Genomic DNA, 5,000 nt, shown 5'->3' with positions numbered 1-5,000 from the left:
ACTGGGAAGAGGTATGTCTGATGTAACGCGCTGAAGACGCGGGTAATATCGGGCTACGTAAAATATATTCTGCTGCGTTACATGCAGAGTTCATCTGAAAATCAATTTGAATTTGGTTCATTCGCCCGTCTAACTGATATTCATTATGACGGTCTCTCTTTCACAGACTCTCTTCATCTGGATAACACTGAACTGCAAGTGAAAGCATCGCGTCAATTACCATCGAATTAATTGATAAAAGATTTGACATTCGAGGGATCATACTTGCCCTCCGAATACACTATTATCATATCGATTCCATACTCCTTTTTTACGCAGAATTTTGTTCCGAATTCCAAAGAAGAAACCCTATTGCTGTCTGAAAGGCTATTCGGAAACTCCCAAGCCGTAAACTCATATCGTTAGAAAGAAAAGAAACTAAAGACTTTCGCGAACGTTACCCCGGCGCGCGGCTGGGAGTTGGCCGCACTAAAGCTAGGTGCCGCGGTGGCTGGAGTTCGTTGACTCCGCCGATCCATTTCATTCCCAGTCAGTTCGGCTCGTTCATAGCCACATGATTTTGTCTAAGGTGATGCCATGACTGAAAAGTTGTTCGATATTCTTTATTAATTGTTTGTTGATTGTAAATGAACTTCAGCTTCCAAGTATGCAGCGGAAAGGCTAGGAAAACTTCTTTGTAGTACTATCTTCCCGTTCGGACTCAAATGCGATCAAAGTTAACTATTTCCGAAAGTTTACAATAGTCTCTAAGGGTATATTATTTAATATCACTTTCGTTTTTGAAACGTAAACATAAAGAATTAAATATCATATAAGGAAAAGAGAGTGAAAAGCTGATCATCACCGGGTCTGTGGTGCCACTGACCTTTGGTGACGTCGTCTGCTCTGAATGAATCAATTTTCGCGCCATAGAGGTACGTCACTTGCGCGGAGGAATACACTAATTTTCTAAGCTATTTTTCCAAAAAGAGAAATGTGTAGCAAAGTTCAAATACATACATATGATATAAGTAATACAAATTGCATCATGTGTATCAACAGTTTAACATATCAATCCCGAATAAGAAAAATTCTCCAAACCCAAACAGAGGACTACTTGAACAGCTGAGAGCCCGTTTGGGGGTCAATGACTCCGATACTCACCCAGTGTGCATGTATTCCTTAGACCCGGAGAGCGGGAGCGAGACCTCTGTTGCATTTTGGCCACGCTCATGCATGCACATAAAGGTGATTAATCTGTCTGAGTGTTTCTATGTGATAAATGATAACATAGTACTCCAAATAGACGAGAGACAAGCTATTGCGGTAAATAAGAGCGACAGCAAAGTGAAACTAGATTTTTGTAACCCGGTGTCTTCCCCTGTGTAGAAGTCCCGTTGTGAGCGGGTGGAGAACGGTACTTAACGTTCTGCAGGGATAATGTGAACGGACGCACGCACAAATTCACAGTCAACTTATCCTCTGCATTGCCTTACAAGTTCTCGAGTGTGATGAGTGGTGAACCCGCTTGTGTTAAAATGTGTTCTAAAAAATGACCTACCTAGAAGAAACTGGTGACATCTCATTGATAGGAATTTTTACAGGCGGCGATGGTTAACATGTAAAATATCCGTGATCTTTGGTGAATGGTGAATTGATCTGTCAGATTTAAACCACATGTTACATTATTAAACAGGAATTATATGTGGACTTTACATTGTCATTATCTGTGGCACTTGAAAATAACACGTTTACTTGCAGTGAAGGGGACTGTTTGAATAAAAAAGGAAATATAAAATGACGTATCGTGTGGTGCCTAAGCCTACATTTTAATACCGCGAGTGCCACTGTACGCGTGAAGTTATCCTAATTATTAACCTGCGTGACCTAATTTTCGTGATAAGCCAGGGTATTGCTCTCTACAGTCTTATCGCGTTATCAGTATCTGGATATTTGGTGCCCTGTGGTGGCACTCCAAGTTTCCGTGTCTCCAACACAAATGATTTTGGATAAAGGATTACGGTAACTGCATTCATCTTTCATCATGGAATACAGGTAAGTACATGAGTATATACTGTGTTAACCAATACCCAAAGGAAAACCGTAATCTTGGAAAAAAATGCCAGTATTACATCGGGTCACTGTGACTACCCATATAGGGGTGAGTGAACTCTGGGAGAAAAAATGTGTAATTGCCATGAACATACGATCCCAAATTTCTGTTTCGTCTTATTTCCGTAACCCATTTGGTCTTTAGAGCACAAAGGACCGAAAACATCCCAAAACAGGATGGCCGTACCATCTCAGCTGGATTAAAACACGTTTTGAACTTTGAATTGACCGCTCCAGAGTTGAATAGCCTCTGTGTACGCGCGAGAGACGAGTTGCCAGAATCACCAGCGGTGCGCCTACCTGTCCTATCTCCCGTTCTGCGATCAAATATCAAATTTTACAAACTTTACCGTTAGTTCTGGATAAGTGACTCTCATTGTGCGTTTGTTGAATTCTATGTGTAATACATGATGACGAGTGATGGTGAAATGTTGACGGTTCTCAAAAACTCGTGCATGATTTGGCATTCATTGTTAAAAATGCTTATTAATGTTGCGTGGAGAAAGTCGCTTCCAATCTAAAGATAAGAAGCATCTTTCTTATGAATTAAATTATTTCAATTTGTAGGTGTAAAATAGGAGGAAAAAAATACGTCACGAAGCTAGAATCAGGATGCTTCAGGATCTCTCCCGGATCACGGACGACAACGGAGACGGGTCGGAACGCTGGCGGCAGTTAGTACATGCTTACACAACCACAAACTTATGGTGGCACGTCCTGCATGTGGCACCTAGGATGGTCAATGGCGTATTTCTGGGACCTACAAAGAGGTGTCGCAGTATCAAAAGGGGTTCCAGGTTTATTTAGTGCGTCAGAACTCCAAACTCCCACGATTTCGTTGCTGTTTACTACTTTTATTTGATCAACCACCAAATCGTCACCAGCATCCATAGAGAGGCCCTCACCACATCCCCTCAAGTCATCACAACCCCCGCGAACCAACCCGAACCGGATGAGTCACAACGCCGTCATTATAACGTAGTTACCATTACGGCCCCGGACTTCCACCTCCCACTCAGTGTTGTTACATTGTCCTACTTTGCTAAAGTAAAAAATGATAATAAATTTGGCTTATCTTATCGTAGCCAATTATCAAGAGAATATTGGCCACGCGGGACGGCAACCTTTGCCACTGTTTTGAGTGGCATGTCATGTAAGACACGTGGTGCCTGACGCCACTAAATTTCACCCTTTTTAATTGTAGCTCGTTGGGCCAGATGTGCATGGTTGGCACTCAGACTTCTTAATTGGTTGGGTGATTGTTAATCATCGGTTAATGAATGGCATGTGTATTGTAATCCGTGTATTTCTTTGCCTTTCTTTGTTTCTCACGGCTCACTTCCTCATTGCTTTGGCAGGCTGGTGGAATGACACGAGTCTTGGCACTCTCTCCCCGTGCCCCCCGAACATCCTCCTACCACCCCCTCCTACTCCTGCCCTCCACTCCCGCTCCCACTCATTGATTCAGACTATTTCGTTTACTCACATGTGTTTCGTCTTATGAAATGAATGTGTTAATACTCTTTCTTTTCATCATTCCATTTTGTTAGTCTGTCTGTTGTTATAATGAAATTATTTTTTCGATGTTTTCTCGTTTGTTTAATGTGTCAGGTTCCTTTGTTTTATGCTACAATCGTATCTTTTGCTTCTCTTACATTTCTTTAACTGTTACATATTGGGCGTTATAGTTGGGATTTTATTGAATAACGTTACATGGTATAAAGGAATATATATTTATATAAGCGCAAATGTATAATTATACATATAGGCCTATGCGTATATATATGCCTACACATAGACACATACTCATATGTATACGCATATGCATACGCCTTTACATTAGCTTACACATACTTATGTATACTCATACAAATATTTTTGTCATACATACATGCTGTACATATATACACAAATACATACATATATGACATATGTAAAGTATTTATTTTTTCCCTCGGCAATTTACATGCTGTATATATGTCTTTTCTTTAGTGTAGAAAGATTTTATGATTAGCGTGTAATTGTGGCAAATGCATGACCATAGGCCGCTGCTCCCCATCAAGCCAGCGTCTAATCACCATGAAGCCGTGGGCCATCCTGGCAGTCGCGTCTCGTACTCCGTAGCTGTAGTGTCCTGCAGTTGAGGTGTGATGGGAAAGGATGCATGAGATCCTCTTCATCCAGCAGGCTCACCTTACAGGCCAGACAGCAAGGCAGACGATACCCTGCACTCATGACCTAGAATTTCGGGCGCTGGTGAGAGAGGGCCTGTGGGAGCAGCAGGGCCGCGTCCGACTCTGGCACCAGCTTCAGGGGCGCGCTCATCATGCAAGAGTTGTTTTGTGCTTATTATCAGACACGTCATTGGCCCGTTGATAGTGGTTGTCACTGAAATGAGGCTTGTTTCGTTAGTTTGGTGTAAGTGAAGTGCTGGAGTGAGGTACAAGTTCAAGTTGCGTTCTGTTGTGTAATGTGTACATCAGTGGATACCATTGGAGAGTGCAGAGCTCAGTAGTATGTAGTGTGTGAGGCCACGTAGTGTGGGCATGGCTTAAGGATTCGTAACACGACGCGGCGAATTTAGCATCAGCGACAATACCTTCCTGGCTAGATGCTAAGCAAGTGACACATGGCTGGCCAAGACTTTTCCTGGCGAGAAGCAGGCCAGGCTAAACCAAGTTTGGCCAAAATGTGCCAGCTTGGGATATTTTATCGTGCTGAGACACATATGAATAGGTGAGTTTTCTATATAATGTGTAAGATAAAATTGATCGTGTATGTATTAGGGGAGGTGATGCAATCACACAAAGACCTTTTGTGTTGAATACAGAAGCCACATAATACTTCATGTTTGAAATCTTTTATTCGTGTTTTGAATATCTTTTCTTTGGTATATTCCATCTCCGGTC

The 5,000-nt window shown here is 42.0% G+C and overlaps 1 protein-coding gene and 1 long non-coding RNA gene across 5 annotated transcripts in view; one reads left to right on the top strand and one right to left on the bottom strand.

Moving 5' to 3' along the window:
- Window positions 1-1,149: 1,149 nt before the first annotated feature.
- The window catches only part of Hr4 (Hormone receptor 4), a 311,370-nt gene continuing 307,519 nt past the window's right edge, over window positions 1,150-5,000 (top strand). For 2 of the 4 annotated variants that reach the window (XM_070138500.1, XM_070138495.1), the window contains exon 1: window positions 4,476-4,827. The gene's annotated coding sequence lies outside the window, so the exon portion shown is untranslated. Of the gene's footprint in view, window positions 2,035-4,475; window positions 4,828-5,000 lie in introns of those variants that run through there. The other 2 variants (XM_070138493.1, XM_070138498.1) reach the window with 2 other exon arrangements.
- The window catches only part of LOC138866234 (uncharacterized), a 1,773-nt gene continuing 578 nt past the window's right edge, over window positions 3,806-5,000 (bottom strand). Inside the window, exon 2 of the long non-coding RNA XR_011399545.1 lies at window positions 3,806-4,479. This is a non-coding gene — a long non-coding RNA (uncharacterized lncRNA). The remainder of the gene's footprint in view (window positions 4,480-5,000) is intronic.

This window comes from Penaeus vannamei, chromosome 24 (assembly GCF_042767895.1).
Source record: "Penaeus vannamei isolate JL-2024 chromosome 24, ASM4276789v1, whole genome shotgun sequence".
Lineage (NCBI taxonomy): Eukaryota > Metazoa > Arthropoda > Malacostraca > Decapoda > Penaeidae > Penaeus > Penaeus vannamei.
This window is presented reverse-complemented; position numbering and strand designations above follow the sequence as displayed.